Raw genomic sequence first — 17,342 nt, forward strand, 5'->3', positions numbered from 1 at the left:
CAGAGTTGCTGCCATCCACCCATCATCACCACAGCCATTGTCCCCCTCTCCATGGAGAGCCTCTTCATGTGTCCAGACTTGATACACCTGTCGAATGTTGCCGTTATATCTGTGCCAAGAATAGTTTGGCATAAGAGCGCAAGATTTAGTGTGTGCTTGGAAAAATCTGGGAGGTTAATGTTTCCATTGCCTGAGAGGTGCTCTTGGTATAGTGTCCCCAAGCTGCCAGTTGGTACAGCTGTCAACCCTATGATAGGTTTCTTCTTGTGCGTGGAAGTGAATACTCTTCTAGGATGGGCGCTTAGGGCAGGTGGAACCAGACCAGCCTCTCAGGCCACGTCTTGCCCTCTGAGCACTGTCACATTGTGACATTTATTATGGGCTTTTAAGTTCACCTAGCAGTAAAAAGCTCCCCCCACCCATATACCCTCCTTATGCTTTTGTTTTGTTTTTATTGTCATAAAATACGCATTACATAAAATTTACCATATTAATGTTCAGTGGCATTAAGTACATTCACACTGTTGTACAACTATCACCTCCATCCACCTCCAGAACTTTTTCTTCTTCTCCAGTTGAAACTCTGTGCCTATTAAACAGAACCCCTCATTCTCTCCTCTCCTTAGCCCCTGGCTAGCACTGTTCCACTTTCTGTCTCTGTGAATTAGGCTACTCTAGGTATCTCATATAAGTGGAATCCTACAGTATTTGTCCTTTTGTGACTGCTTTATTTTTCTTAGCATAATGTCTTCAAGGTTTGCCTCTCGTAGCAGGTGTCAGAATTTCTTTCCTTAAGGCTGAGTGATAGTCCATTGTATGCATATACCACATTTTATTTATCCATTCATCTGTTGATAGACCCTTGGTGTAAATAGAAGGTTTTGCACATTTATTACATATCACCCACTTCCTATAGTGACTTAAATTTGAGACACTAGACCCCATTCAGAGGTCACCAATGGGGTTAAATATCTTCTTAGGAGGGAAGTGATTGCACCTGAAGTCTTCCTTCTAATTTACGCCCTAGAAAAGGGTACTTTGATTCTAATGGGCAAATATTCTGTATGTAAAGTGTATCTTACCTCATGACTAAGGCTTTCTTTGTAGGTATTGTCTTTGGGCTGCTTTTAGGGATAAGATGTCTAGCATGCAGCTGTAGTGTCAGTATAAATAACTAAGGATTAGAGGGGACCCAGCAGAATCAGTTGTCTTTAATGATGGCCCATGAGGGTAGGGAGGGCCTTTTTCAAATGATAGTGAGTTGCCGGCAAAGCGTGCGTGTGCTCTAAGTCTGTAGATGGTCACTAATCAAGAGGGAGGGGAAAAGTATACACGTGAGCCAAAGAATGACAAAGAGAAATATCACTGCAAATATATTTGGAAATATATTAGCTCACGTCAAATGTTAGTTCTGGGGTAAAATTCAGATGCCTACAGAGCAGGTATCTTCAGTGAGTGAAGCAGGACAGGCATGAGAAAATTAACAGTGCCAGGGAGAGGGGGCAGCCCTTGATACTCAGCCTTAGGACATGGGTAGACCCTAGGCAGTGGTAGGGAGTATACGGAGCCAGACAGCACCCATGCTTTGAATGGGATAGCTGCTACCAGCTCAAGGGATCCTGCCTGCAGGCATGGGGACTTAGGGTTCTCAGGTCCCAGGCGTCTCAAGAGGGACCAAAAATTCAGAAATTTTGGTGAGATCTCCCCCAAATGTTGGTAGTAAATTGAAAACACTGAAAATCAGTTTTGTGTGGGCTAAACCAAATGTGAGTGTGTACCAGACACCCTTTGATGACTTTGGGACAGCCTTCCCCAAGGGCTCCAGTCTAGGTAAGGTTGAAACTGAGGATGGAATGCCTTGACCAAACTCCTTCACTTTACCTACGGATGTGTCTAATGGTAACCTGACTTAGAATTGTTACGTGCTGGGAATGGGCCCCTGGGTTGGTCTCTGGATGGAGCTAGGTCATTATTAAGCACATTAGGGATTCAGAATGAAATTCTAGTGGAAGATATTACCCTATCCAGTCCCCCTCTCTCTGCATATAAATGAAAGAGTTTCTCTTTGAAACCCTGGGTATGGCTATACAGTTTAAAGATATATATATATATATATTATATATAATATATATATATTTATTTATTTCAGAGAGAGAGAGCATGCAAGCATGGGGGGGGCAGAGGGAGAAGTAGAACCCCACTGAGCAGGGAGCCCGATGTGGGGCTCGATCCCAGGGTCCTGGGATCATGATCTGAGCTGAAGGCAGACGCTTAACTGACTGAGCCACCCAGGTGCCCCAAAGATATGCTTTTTATTTTTATCTTTATTTCACTTTATTCTTATTGCTGACCAGTCATCTGTTATATCACCTTCCTTTTACCCTTCTTTTCTAAGATTTCCAAATTACTCCATGTGACCAGAACTCAATTGAAGTTTTATGTATCCCCAAAAGAGCAAATTTAGAACTTGTTTTGATTAAAAGAAATATATATATATTTTAAAGTACATTAAAAAAGTATATATATAAAAGTATATATATTTTTACATATATATTAAAAAAGTATATGTGTGTGTGTATGTGTGTATATATATATATATATATATATATATATATATATATATTTATTTATTTATTTTTTGGAGAGAGAGAGTGGGGAGGGACAGAGGGAGAGGGAGAGAGAGAATCTTAAGCAGGCTCCATGCCCAGTGCATAGCTTGACATGGGACTTGATCTTATGACCCTGAGATCATGACCTTGAGGCAAAATCAAGAGTCAGACACTTAATGGACCGAGCCACTCAGGCGCCCCTAAAGAAATATATATTTTACAAAGTGTTCTCTGAAATGAGATGCATAGAAGATATAAAATACTGAAAAGAAATTTAAATAAAAATTCAGGAGGAATATACATATTTTTATTATATATTTTTATATAAATATATATATTTTAAAGGTTTTATTTATTTGAGAGAGAGAGAGAGCATGGGGAGGGGCAGAGAGGGAGGGAGAGGGACAAGCAGACTCTGCACAGGACGCAGAGCCCAACGTGGGGCTTGACCCCAGGGGTGACCCTGAGATCATGAGCTGAGCCGAAACCAAGAGTTGGATGCCCAACCAACTGAGCCGCCCAGGTGCCCCTATGTAAATTTATATTTTATATAAAAATATATATGCCACTCCAGAATTTTTGTTATTTAAATTTGTCTTAAGTATTTCACATCTTATATGCATCTTATTTCAGAAGACACTACAATGGAGAACAGATTTCATGCAAAGTAGTATATGCAAAAACTAGTCACTTGGGTCAGGGTTGTTTTCTTGCTTTATTTTCTTTGGTCCAGAAGAGAAGGAGAAGGCTATTCTGAATAAGCAGTTTGTTTTCCTCATGCTTTATAACAGGGGCTCTGTAGACTTTTCCATAAAGGGCCAGATAGTAAATATTTCAGGCTTTGCAGGCCAGATGTCTGTTGCTACTCCTCAGCGCTGGGGCTGTAGCATGAAAGCCACCACAGACAATATATAAATGAATGGGCACAGCCATGTTCCTATAAAACTTTATCTACAGAAATAGGCAGCTAGCTGGTCAGATTTGGCCCATGGGCCATAGTTTGCTGATCCTGACTCAGAAATAGAGAGTATTATACTATTAAATTGGGAGGTAGTGGTGGTTGATATTTAAGGCCTTTTCAAAGCATCAGGACTAAGAGAAGAATTTCACATCACCAGGTGAAGGGCAAGAGGTGCATTTCATGATCAGTAATGTAAGCTGTGCTGAGGCCTATACCCAAAAATGTTTTTGAGCCCAAAATTCCATCGCAAGATGTTAGAAAGCCATTATTAGATTTTCCAGTTTTGGTGCCGAGTCCAAACTACAATAGTACAGGGCTTACCAAAAGTACCTATAAATAATCCAGCCAGTCGACATGCTAGCCATACATAATGGTGACTCTTGGAGGCGTAATGACTAACATCATTCATCTCTACCAACTTAAGCATGAAAAAAGGCCAAATGTAAAAGAGCTGAATTCAGGCAAATGGCTCCTAGAAGCTAAGTGAACATAGACCGTGGTTTGTGTATGAGGTCAATGATAAAGGACATTTAGTAGAGCCCAGCTTGGGAGGTGTGGGATTGTTGCAGTTAAAGAAATGGCCTCTTTCTGGTTCTCCAATGGCGTGGCTTCCTGAAATTGTTAGTGATGAGGTGTTGAGGATGTTGCCGAGGTGCATTTCTTCCTGAGCACTCTGATGCTTGTGGTCATATTCAGAAACAGAACACTTCTCCCACTCAGTACCTCACATTCCAAAAGAACCAACGAGTAATTGTCTTCCCTAGATGGTAATGAAGATTCCTGATACCAGATCTACTACAGAATTCAAACCTTCTTCCAAGTTAGTGTGGTCTGAGCCTGACGGGCGGCCTATGAGCTAGTCATGCCAGGTGGCAGCTGCCTTGCCAAATCTATCAAAGAGATGCTCTTTAGCCATCGTGAGAGGATACTTCATTGTTTGGAGAGAATGAGCAACTTTTCAGATTTCAGGGTGTGTGTTAGGGGTGCTTATTGCTAAGTCCCCTGAGTTACTTCCAAGTTTTCTTAATAGGGTTCAGGTTTGGGATCAGTATGTTGTATGTCTGCTCCATTTGCGCCAAGCTCCACCCTGTGATCATACCTGGGGTCATCCAGATGTTCGCTTTTAGGCACTGACTAGAAGGAGGAAGATTCTAGTTAGAAAACAGTATGTCTTGTATTTTACATAAATATGGTGTCAGTAGCACAATCCCGTGGTTACCTGATCTTTCCTTCCACCAGAATAGGAACTACTTTGGTGTGAGGTGATCACAGTGGGTATCAGTGGTTTAGTACCCACTTGACTGATGTGATCATGGGGACTGTGCTGTTAGGGATCACCTGGCAGGACACCGTCATCAGTGAGATGGACCTGGAAGTTCTAGCGGAACTAGCTGAAGGGGCAGCGTGCTGTTTATTGTTGAGTTAGCCTGATGCCAGGCTGTGTTATGTGGGGCATAATGTACAAGGGCTGGCAAGTATTTCTGCACTTCTACTCAATATTTGACACCACTGTGTTTGAATTAGCTGAAAATAACTGGGAAAACAAAAAAGTACAGAAAAGAATATTAGAAATAATTAAAGGGATGAACAATATAGCCCTTTAAGAAAAGGGGAAAGGATTTGGGGTTAACTTGGGGGAGAGGATTGTGGTCACTTAATAACTATTCTTATGTGCATCATTGAGAAAAAAGACGCTGATCTTTTTGGTCTCTAGAGAGGACAAGAGAAGTAGGGACTTAGAACACACAAACAGTTCCTTTGACATCAAGAATTTTTGACTATTGAGGCTGATATGACCTCACTGATAGCCAAACACTTCTGCATAGGAGTGAGGGGTGTGGGCTAGATGACCTCTCAGGGTCTCGTCAAGTTTGGCAATGCTTTGAATTGTAGCTGGGGAACCTGCAAGAGTTAGTGTCTGACTCACCACCCAGGAGTGGGGAGGCCCGGGGAGAATTGGTCTTATGAATGTGTATTGTGATCATTAACCAAAATTACATTTCTAGGCTGGTTCCTATTCATACCAAAGCAATGTCCCAAGGCTTATGGGGACTTCCATTGTTTGGGTAATGTGAGACACCAGCTGGAAAGTGAATACAGTGGCAAGAGACATTTTCCTCCAGAGAAATGTTAAATATGTAAAAAACAAAGAACGAGAAGCAACTGGAAAGGACAGTAAGGCCAAAAGGCCACAAGGGAAAATAGTTCTTCTGACAACTCCTTCTGAGTTCTGAGTTCCAAACCAGTTCTCATCTCATTGGGCTCCACCGTGTCCAGCATCATCCTTGGGCCACGGAGTTCATCCTTGTTCATAGGACCCGGATATGATTCTCAGCTTGATTTTGGTTGAACAACTTCACTAATATTCATGGTTGTCTACTCCCCTCTCCCCAACTTAGTAGGTAGGGGAAGAAAGATCTTATTAAAAGATAAAGTTAATTTTATATTTATATTTATAAAACAAAAATTCTGCTTGGGAAAGTCTGTGGTCAGGGTTTTTTCTACATTAACTTAGAAAAGAACTCCTATCGTTTTGCTCTGTGTTTGATTTGAAGAAGTAGGAGGGATTGTACTGTATTTTTTGGTGTGTGAAGTCAACCTTCTGAGGACCCGAAATATAAAAGAGGTTGGGATCGGGGAGAGCTTGTGTAAGAAGGGGTGAAGGAGGGGCATGATGAGTTGCTGGCATGAACACTTATGCTGAAATTTCTCCCTGGCTGAGTTATGGGTTCAAAGAGACTGGCAGTTTCTAATCCTGAAAAGTTCTTTAGTTAAAATAGATTGTTTTCCCTCCATAGACATCAACCTTTTGTCCGTAATTGAAAAACAGATCAATACGTTTTGACTGCATACTGTTACTTTGTATAGTGACCCTCCAGTTATTGGTTTGCTTTATGCTCCTGATCAATTAATCAAACATTTATTGAATGTCTTCTATGTTGCAATACCGTGCTCAGTCTTACAGGGCATAAAAGAGTCGAAACAAATTTCCGGGGGTACTTCCTATGTCCTAGTCACCAATAGGCTTCTTATAGATGTTAGCTTGTTAAAGCTGTCTATCAGTCTTTTCAGGTTCAGATTACTATTCCTATTTCACAGATATGGAAGTTGAGACTCAGGGAGACTGAGTTGACAATGGCAGTAGTCATGGCTGTAAATGTCTGATTTTTCCAATCGAGGATTTTCTGGCTCTGACTCTCTCCACTGTGTGAGTCGTCTCTTCTGTTCACAGAGAGAGGAGACAGGTGGTTAGCATATTATCCAAGACAAGACCATTTATAATTAAGTGCCCAGTTGGTACAAAATGTGAGTGCCACGCGGGCTGAGCAAAGGGAGTTTCCAGCGCAAGCGGAAGTAGCGAGGGAGGTCTTCACGGGACGATGAGTGCAGTTGGGGTGAGCAAAGAGAAGACAGGCCACTGAAAGTGGGAAGTACCTGAGCCAAAGCACAGAGGTGTGAGCAGCATGGGGGTGTTGCAGCCAGCATGAGATGAGCCTGAATGGAGTGGAGGAAGGTCCTGGGCTGTGGAGAGAAGTCAGAGGAATGTACATAGCATCCTGGCATGGTGGGGCCTGATCCATAATGCGGGAAACAGGAAGGGAGGAAGTCAGTGTGTCCTGGTTCTTGAGCAGGATGAATGTGATGTTTGGGACGGCTGAATGAGGACAGCCGAACTACACGTCAAGAAGTTTGGGTTCATATACTCTTCCCTACCAGACTGCCTCTGACCCTGTCGTGACTGGGGGATCCTAGCCCTTGGGGGGGAAGGAAGTGGTTAGGACTCCTTCTAAATGACCTGTGGCAGAACCCCAGTGTATCCTGTCTTCTGTATGATGCTTGGCCAACTGATGAAATGTTCATCTTGCTGAGTATCAAATGATTCTGTGGGCTTTTTCTACCAAGTATTATCCTGAAACCATCTTCTAGTATCTCCTGGTTTGTAACACATTTCAAGAGGAGTATGGGATATCCTGAGAGGCTGGTTGGCCCCAGAGAGCTTTGTATCTAAGAGATTGAAATTTGGGATCAAATCAATCTTGTCCTTTTTGTCAAGCTGGAGAGAGTTTCTTTGAAAAAGTGACCTTGAGACCTACTGGTCACTGAATGTAGTTGAGGAAACTCAAGGAAAGGAGGCTCAGATTCTGGCCATTGCCTTGGTTTGGGTGTGCAAGCTCCCAGTACCATCGCCTGTTTGCACTTAGCCGCTTTCCATGTGGAGGAATCAGGAAGTCCCGAGATTACGGTTCCTGAGTCCTCGCTTCCATTTCTACCTCCCGTCCTCACGTCTCCCCACTTCATCTCGTCGGTGGGTTCTTTGCTGGCCCCCAGGGCTGAAAGAGGTGTTGCCGTGTGGGGGGAACATGCATCATGAGTCCGAAGAGTAGGGCCATCTTCTCTACTTGGCCAAGAACGGTTGGCACTTCCACCATGCTCTCAAGGTTAGTTCCCTGGAAGCCTGGTCGGGTTACTGTCCCACTTAGCAGATGCATGGGCCAAAACTCAGCAGGGTTATGTGACATGGTCAGAGCCAGGGGGAAGGGCGGGGCCCGGGCTAGACTCTAGATCTCTAGTGCATTTGCCTTTGCTTATTATTTGCCTGTAACGTTCAGTGGCACTTATGTTGGTGTGGGCATGCCCTGAAGTGGCAGAGCCGTGGACTGAAAAGGTCACCTCCCAGCACAAGAGTTGAAACCCGCGATGGAGGAATATCCATCTTCCCTCTGAGAAAAGCAAAAACAATCGGATGCCAGCTTCTGGATCCCCTCCGCTTCCCCCCTGCCATCTCCGCAGTCCGCCCCCGCTAACGTTTATGCAGCACCTGGACCTCCTACGGCACCGTCTCACCAAACCCTGTCAAATTCTCTCTTTCCTTCATCTGCCTTTGACTGCATCGATGCTGCAGATCGGGTTCGGCCAATGCGCTGGGGCCAAGTGTTAACTGCATCCGGTGCAGTGTTCTGTGTCTGTTTCATGCCTCCACCTACATCACCTACATACTGGCTTGAAATTTCACTGTGTGCCCTGCAGAAAACACCCCAGGCCTGTCTCTAATGGCGCATTAGATCTATCACAGGCAGCTCTCAGAGTTGATTTTGCCCTACAGAGTTTGCGAAGGTTGGCTTTAAAAAAGAAGTCCCTGCGTGGTGATTGGCGCAGAGAGAGATCTTCCGAGACAGCAACTTGCCCTTCCTGCTCCCTCTCCATTAATTCCAGGAAACTCTGCAGCTCGCCCTCCCCTGCCCCCATCCTCTGATCTCTGTGCTGTGCTAATCACAGCTCATTTCTGCTGCACGCCTCATTTGGGGGAAGAGCACTCCAGGGCTCCCAAAATGTGAAGAGGGAAATTAAGGACGGTTGGTCAAATGAGTCAGCCCGCCACCACTGGGACAGCCCTCCTCCTCCCCGCGAAGGCCCCTGTGCCTTGTTCCAGGGTTTACTGGGAGAGGGTTTCCCCTGGGGCTTTTCCTCTGGACCAGATGGGGTTTTGTATTGTGTCAGGCTCCCTGAGCAGCCACACGCCATCACACGTTCTCTAGTCTCGTCATCTCCTCTAGCAACCCTGGGATGTTGGGCCTATTTTACAGCTGAGGGAAAGAGGAGGAGAAATGGCAGGTACTGATCTGCTTTGACTTCAAAAGCCGGCGCTCTTTCCTTCCTTTCTAACCATCGGCCAGGGAGGGGGACCCTTCGGCATTCTCCCCCCTCAGTTCTTAAACCAAGAGCTCTGGGCTTCTGTTCATTCTTGTTTCCTCTCCCCCAACCTCCTCTGTGAAACTTTACTTTTTTTTTAGTAACAAGAGTCATGCTGGCTCCTGGGAGAATCCATCCTGGCTGGGAGTCCTGTTACCCACTGGCCGGTCAGCATTGTGGGTTTAGCCAGTATGCTAATGAATCTGTGTTTCCCAGCAAGGGCTGACTGGGTCATTGCAAAGAGCCAGCTGCCCTGGCCAGGCTCCCCAGTGCCAGGCAGCTCTGTGGGACCACTTTAGGTGTCTATGCATCTGTCGGGAGGGGAGCAAAGAGCTTCCTCTCAATCCCAGATGCGGTACTTTTCCTCTCCTGGGACTTCTTTGCTTCTCATTACCTCACTTTAAGGCTCCAGGCATCATTTGGTTGATCTGCTTCAAAAGAAATTCATTCTCCATCTTTGTAAATAAGGAATCCAACCTGGTATATTAGTCAGATGAACTCCAAAGTTCCACGATACCTTTTTGGTGAGAATGTGACATTAACCAAACAAACAAACCTACCTTTTTCTTCCATCCCCCTGTTTGCTTGCCTTATTCCCATTGTCCAGAGGAATGTTTCTTAGAAGGGTCTTTTTTTCTGTGAAAGCCTTTAGAGTTATCCCCTTCTGGACACTTCTCTTACCCAGGAGACCGTGGAAAAGGGAGCTGGGTGCAGAATGGACAGTACCCAGGAATAGTTTGGCCCCAGGGTTTTGATGTGCATTCATCCTTCCGGAAGGCAGGGTCAGGGAGGAGTCAGCTGGTGAGGCCCCAGGGGCTCTCTTTTGCTGTGGTGGCTGAACGGAAGCAGAGGCGGCCCCAGGAGCAGGATGCCACGATTCCAGACCACCTGAGTTACACTCCCAGGAGCCAGTCCACACTGTAGAAAGACCTAGGAGACCCGGGTTAACGTTCCAGCCTCGCTGCTACCTTGCCCCGTGGCTCTGGGCTGGTCACTTCACCTTTTGGGGGCTCAGTGTCCTCAGGTGTTGAGAGAAGGGGTTGGACCAGGTGGTCCCAGCCTCACCGTGGTGCCGACAGTCAGAGGCTCTGAGGAGACTGAGTGAGGAACCCATGAGGGAGCGAGCTGGTCTGACAAACTGCTTTGCATTTTAACTACGGCTTTTTGGAAGTCAAGTTTTTCAGCCACGGGGGTCAGTTCACTGGTGGAAGTTCCAGGCACTGTTCCAGGGGTTTGGGAAAGAGAGATGGCAGTTTGTATCTTACCCTGCCCCCCATTCCTGGTTACGCTGTGGGAGCCGAGGCCTCCTCTGTCCTCTCTGTCCACCCATCCCTGTGAATCCCTGCCCGCCCAGATCCATCCATCTCTTCCCCTGGAGAGGTAGTTGGAGAACTGACTGGGTTGGGTTAGACCGGGCATCTTCCATGTGGCTCCCCGGGCCCCTGTGGGGTGCGCACCTGCGGAGAAACATTGATGTCGTCCAGCTCTGGCCTTCCAGAGGTCAGGCTCCATTGTCCCACAGACTGGGCCCATTTCACATGAAACCGCGTTGGCCCCGACTGCCACTCTGTCCGAGGCTGTTGGGAGCAGAGAGGAGGCCTCAGAGCAGACCCAACAGCGGAGGAAACAGAGTCAATGCCAAGATTTCAGAGCTCCCGCAGGGCCATGTAGGCCTGAGGCTCTGGACTCCCCCTTGAGTGCTCTCTTCCTTGGGCCTCCTCCTCCAGCTATCCCCTCTATCCAGTCTCTGTTCCTCCCCTTTTGGTTTTAGGGAACTAATTAGCTTCTTTGCCTCGAAGCTCTTCCAGTTCCTCACCTTTAACTCTGCGAGGGTCAGGTTTGGAGGTGGCCTTGACCTGATTTTGCCCTGGGGTAATTCAGGAGCACCTTTAATCCAGGATCCGGGATTAGCTGTGGGGGCTGGGATGACAAGTTCCCCCAAATCCTTACACCACCCTGCAGACTCCCCAGACTCACCTCACACTCCCCAGCCTGGAGGGTGAACAGGGGAGAGGGGTTGTGGAGAGGAAAGTAGGACCTTAGCGCAGGAGGGCAGCCCTCTGACTGGGGAAGCCACCGGATGCTCAGAAGGCCCAGTGCTCCCTGGAGGGTGGCCCATTGGCACCTCAGCCTCCTTGTGTCAGGAGAAGGGTCTCTCCATGGTCTGTCTCCTGTGGCTCAGTGGTATGGTAGTTGCCTGCATGGATGTTGGGATAAGATGTGGCTGTGCATCGTGCTGCTGCCAACCCTTTGCCAGGATGTCTTGAGTAGATTCTTCCCTACTCTGAGCTTCAGCTTCTATAAAATGGGGACAGTGACACCTGGGTCACAGGTTGTTTCAAGAGTTAAATGAGGACGTGTGTTCAAAGTGTCTAGCACTCAGGAAGCACCTTGATAAATGGGAACTGTTCGTAGTAATAGTGCTGAATACTTTTCTAGGGAGGACTCAGAGAATTGAGTTTCTACATCTTTTTAAGAATTCAGCCAGAGTTCTGGTTGTGTCTCCTGAATACGTAAGAACCCAAATCTCTTTTCTGGGTTCTTACTTTCATTCTCTTACCCATTCCTTCCAGCTTCCTTCTTTGTCTCCCGTCTCCCTCCCCACCCCATGTCCTTCCCCCAGATTTACTAATTCTTCCTCTTCTCACTTCATCTCTCCTCTCTGTTCTCACGATTTCTGGAACCTGTGATCACCTCTTTACTTATTCATGATCCCAGATGCATCCTGGGAGTTCTGAAAGCTGGTGCTATCAGCTTTTCTGCTTGCTATGAGTTCTACCTCCCAGCTCCATGAAGATAATATAGCCCCCAGCTGCAGGCTCCCCTCCTGGCTTTAGGGTCCCCTGAGATGGGGATTTTCCCACAGTGATCCTTTGCCATCTTGGATCTTTCTTACTTTTAGTCCTTGGGTTCCCAACCACCATGGCAAGTGGTTATATGACTCTGGAACTCAGGGCACAGGTCCGTGCTGGAGAGATCAATTTGGGAGTTAAAAGTATGTGGATGATACTGGGGGAAGTGAGTTTAACTAGATAAAAAGAAGGGTCTAGAGTTAGAGAGAAGAGAGGATTCCAGCAAAGGAGATTGATAGGGGGCAGCTGGGGAGGTGGAAGGAGGACAAGAGAGTGCGGACAAGAGAGTGCAGAAAGGGGATGGAGCGCCCTGGGCCTTTCGAGGAGTCGCGCTGAAAAGAGGAGCAGAAATTGGGTCCTTGATGGAGGGGATGCTCAGTCAGGAAGGTCTCTTTGAAAGATGGGAGCTCTTACAACGTGTTTGTATGCCAGCAGAGAGAAATTGATGCCAAAGGAAAGAACAGCAGGAACAGAATTCTCAGGGAGGTGTGAGAGGTTGGGATCCAGGCACAATTGGGGGATTAGCCTTGGGTTGGAGCTGGGAGAGTTTGTTTCTGGTAATAGGAGGGGCACAGGTGCAGGGGGCTGGGGGGATGTGCACGGAGAAGAAGAGATCGTTTTATTCTGATCACGAATATATTTTTTCAACGAAATAAGGAGAGTGTGAGGAAGTGATGCAAGCTATGGGAGACTGGAGAAAATGGAGAGGTGTGGGAGAGTGGTTTGCCCAGGGAGAAATGGGGGGTACTGCCAAGATTTGTGGTGGCCATTTCAATGGAGGCTGGTCAGCACCGTGGCTGGGGTGCAGGCACAGAGCAGGCAAGGGTTGGGCTGAACTGGGGTTGGGGGGAATAGGAAAGAGAGAGGGGGTCTGTAGATATATGCAGAGGTGTGACTTCGAGGATGGGCGTGGAGTCTCTGGATACAGGCGTGCGAGAAGCAGTGCAGGGAGGGTGGTGTGTGGCAAGGAGTAGCGGTCGGAGCTTCCACTGAGGGGAAGGAGTACTGTCTCACTCAGTGAGTAAGGGCCAACCTGGCTCTGACGAGCCGTCCCCTTCTGATGTGGGCTCCCGTGTTCTCCTCTTAAGATGGTTAAATCGACACTAAAATAGAAAATGGTGGAAAGCAATGCTTGTTCTGGGGCTACTTCATTCATCATTGCAAGAGTGCAATTTAATTAGGGTGCAAAGATATTCAATGGTTCGTAACAACACAATGGAAATGCCGCCTTAACTCTTTCTTAACACTGGGGTGGGCACTTGGGTTTGTTCTTACACAAAGGAAATATTCTGAGTGCTTTGTTGTCTAAAGGGCCTTATCTTGGGGAGAGAGTGTATGTTGGCCTGAGGCCCCCGAGAGGAAATGAGGGCCTCCTGTTTATGCATGGGACCCATGGGTCTCTGGCACACAGAACTGCTATCAGGAAGATGTAGATTATGTCTGGACACTGGCCAGTATGAATTGATGTCTTTTGCATCCAACAATCACAGGACTGTCTGAAACACTTAAGAGTATGTCGACAGTAGGCTATGAGGTTGAGAGAAATACAAAATTTCTGGGAATGAGAATAGAAGCTGTTGGTTGGTGCCAAAACAAAGCAGAAGATTCATCTAAAACTAATGATGTAATGTATGGGGATTAACATAAGAATAAAAAAAAAAAACAAAGCAGAAGAGTGGTAAAACCTTGCTTTTTTTAAAGTGTGTTCCAGTTTAACAAAGCAGTAGCACACACTGTATTGCTGTGATCCTCACAATAGAAGGATGAGGTGGGCAGGAAAGATTCTGGAGCCTCATTTGACCAAGGCGGACTCAGGATCAGAGTAGTTGGTGGACTTGCCCGTGGTCCCATATACCAGCATCGTGGCACAGTTTGCTGATATGAGGAGAGTCTAGGAGGCGGGGGGTGGGGTGGTCCCCGAGTGTGGCCCCAGGACTCCCGCCCCTGTCAGGATCTGCATCTCCCCTGGTGTTTCTTATGGGCTCTAAGGTGGGAAAGCTACAGGATCACCACAATGACATTGCTTTGGCGTGGGGAAACGGGGAGACCAGCGACTGATATTTCCTCTGAGGGCCTTGTGCTCCAAAGGAAAAGGAGAACTTCCCCCTCGAGGCAAGGAAGTGGGGCTGCTTGGGAAGGGGTTGGGGGATTGGGCAGTAGATAGGAACCCGAACAAGGGAAGCTGATTTGCTCCGCCCACCTGGGGCCTTGGCCACAAAGCAACGTTAGACTTGCCGTACCTGCTCTGGCCTTGGAGCTCGGCCTCTGACCATGGCTGCAAGGGCCTTCTGCGGGAGATCATGGGCATCCTTCCTGACGTCACTCAAAGGTGGCACAGTGTGGGTGGCGAGAGTATGCATTGGCTGTGTTCCGGCAGTGCCCCCAGCCTCTCGGCACTTGGGTTTCCTCGTCTGCATTGGTCTTTATAGAAGTGGGGCTGGCCTTGAAGGACGAATAGAAGTTCCAAGGAGAGGCAAAAGGTGGAAGTGGTTATTTCATTGATTCTTTTATTCATATATGAATTGACAGTTTCCCTCATTCAGTGAGAGTTGTTTTGGTGGAGAGCTGGGGAGGGAAGTCAGATTAGAGAGAATGAAGACTGAGTGGGGATCCCAGAAAGAGAACGAGTGGATTTAGGGCAGTGCATCTCAAAATTCACTGTGCACACAAGTCATCTGGGGATCTCGTTAAAATGCAGATTTAGGTTCAGATGTCAGGAGTGGGTGTTTCTAACAAGCTCCCAGGTGATGCTCAGGCTGCTGGTTCATGGACCCCACTTTATGTAGCTGGAGTGTAGACCATCTGCTTGACAGGTTTGGCTGTGAATGGGAGCTGAGGGATAGGACAGAGAGACCTCTGTATGCAAAAGTGTGAAGTGCAAAAAGAGCAGGTTTTGGGGGGGTTGGGGTGGGGAGAGGGAGGAATTCGGCAAATGCTTTTCTGTGTGGCTGTTGCATGGGGTGTAGTGGTAGTTGGGTCAGGGTCATGAAAGAAGATGAATCTAAAAAAGGCAGTTGTGACCAGACAGCAAAGAGGCTTGTAATGCTAAGAGCTTACTTCTCGCCCCAGGCAATGAGAGACAGAGGAATTACTTAAGGAGGGGTGAGTTGATACTTCATAACTGCTGAAGTAGTTTTAAAAACTATTAACCACTATTTTAAAAAAAAAATCTCTTTAGAAAGCATCTTTCAGATCATTTTCTGTGAAAACAGGAGTATGTGACTGTGGGAATACCACCTGTTCGTCCAGCCACAAAACAAGGCCACCGTTGGGTTAGTGGTCCTAGTTGTTTAGATAGGGTCTCTGACTCACAGAAAGGGAACAGGAGTTAAATATTTGGTGAACTTCTTAAGGCTTGAATCCTTCATTCTCACAGGAGGCTTTTAACCTATTAAGCTTACCAGCTTCCAGCTCAGAGGTAGCAACTCTTTTCTTTTTATGTGAAAACTCAGACTGGTCATGGTTGCTTGGAGTGCTGGGCTAAGAAGGATCCGAAGGTCTCAGCCATGAGCACTGGAAGAGAATGTTGAATTGATTAGTGATGTCTGCCATGAGTATGGGATGGAAAAGTGGTATATGTGCCACATATTTAGCTATCTCTGAGGGGAGGTTAGGTTTCTGGTGATGTATTCCTAATTCTCTCATTCCTATCCTTCAGGTGAACCAGGGCCATTTCAGAGATACTCATTTCATTTCCCTGGTTTTGTAATGGAGTTGACCACCACTTACCCAGAAGGGCTTTGTGAGTCTTCCAACAGTTGTGAGGCTCTGGTCCACATTTACAAACTACCAGGAAAAGCCCTCCTTTAGCGGTACTCTAACATTGATGGGTATTATTGTACTGAATAAACTACTTGTCTTAGAGCATCATTTCTATGAAATCTGAAGACAGATGCTGGTAACTGGAAATAGCCATTGATTTGCTTTCTCTTGTACTATCTCAACTCCCTAATTTATCTGGAGGAAAAAATAAAGCCCACGTAAAATCAACTCTTCCAGCTTTCTAAGTAAACAGCAAGATCAATCTTATACATGAATTTGTTGGATAAATGTTTGTTTGATTATAAGGAAAGGCAGATTAATCTTGAATGAGAATTTGTGGTGGAAAATGATCTATGAGCTGGACCGAGTGACCAAAGATGCAGGAAGAGTGCAGAGCTGGTGGTGCCTTTGTGCTGGAGGTTGGAAGCAAATGCGGAGTTAATACAAGGCCAGACTGTGCTGGGTTTTAATGTAATCCCATGGAGCCCAAGGATATTTCTCTTTTGAGCAGCGTTGGTTCAGTGTGATTTTTGTTTCCTTCTTGCCTAGAGTGTTGAAGGACATCAGGGATCTTGGGTGTTCAAGGGACTTGGGTAGGAGGCTTCAGGGGAGGCTGGCTGTCACCATCACCATCTTCACTTTCCATTCTCCTGCCATCTCAATTTGGAAAGTGAACTAGTGGCTCAGGAAATTGGGGGATGAAGAGGGAGGAGGATTGGGAGGAGTCAGCGAGTCTCTTTTGGGGTTTCAGGGTGAAGGATAAGTGTTATAGGCGTCGTGACTGCAATACAGTCTGGTGAATGCAAGAAGCGGGGTCCTTTCTGTCTGCTCTTTTGTTCCTCTCCTAAATAAAGTGAAAAAGGAAAACTCCTGTCCTTTCTTGACTTGACAGTGTAATGGAGGTGTCTGGGCCTGTTGTGAAATTGGCTCTGGTTGCCAGATGTCTTTTTGTGCTTCTCTCAGAGGCTCCACCTGGAGAGCTGATGATGGGCAGTCCACTCAGGGTAGCTCTAGGGAGGACTTGGACAACCGGCTCCATGTAGGAATAAATGGCCAGCAGGACTGAGAGGGATGGTGAGGAGGGAAGAGGGGAATGATTCCTTCCCTCTCTAACCTCTGGCAGAGGAGCTGTAGCCAGTGAGGTCAGGGACCTCTGTTGAGATTCTTAGGAGCCAAAGCCCAGTAATGCCACCAGAGGCTGCTGGCCTACTTCTGGCAGCCTCCAGGGCCCCTTTGTATGGGCCGGACTGGCTTACTTCTGGGCCATTCTTCCCCAGGGATTTCCGGGATTTGTCACTACGAGATGGTAAGGACTTGACACCTTGCCTAATGTGAGGAAGCCTGGCTTTCTGAGAGCTTTTGCTCGAGGTATGGAACACTGAGGCCCAAAAAGGCCTTAAGGGAGAACTAGTCCACCTTTGGGTGGTACAAGCTGAGGAAACGGAGGTACAGAGAAATTCAGTGACC

The 17,342-nt window shown here is 46.8% G+C and overlaps 1 protein-coding gene across 2 annotated transcripts in view; it reads left to right on the top strand.

The window, feature by feature from the left end:
- The window catches only part of DPF3 (double PHD fingers 3), a 129,068-nt gene that overhangs the window by 85,803 nt on the left and 25,923 nt on the right, over nt 1-17,342 (top strand). The gene's annotated exons all lie outside the window — the stretch shown is intronic.

The sequence above is a fragment of the Leptonychotes weddellii genome, chromosome 9, assembly GCF_054177405.1.
Source record: "Leptonychotes weddellii isolate Sample4059 chromosome 9, ASM5417740v2, whole genome shotgun sequence".
Taxonomy (NCBI): domain Eukaryota; kingdom Metazoa; phylum Chordata; class Mammalia; order Carnivora; family Phocidae; genus Leptonychotes; species Leptonychotes weddellii.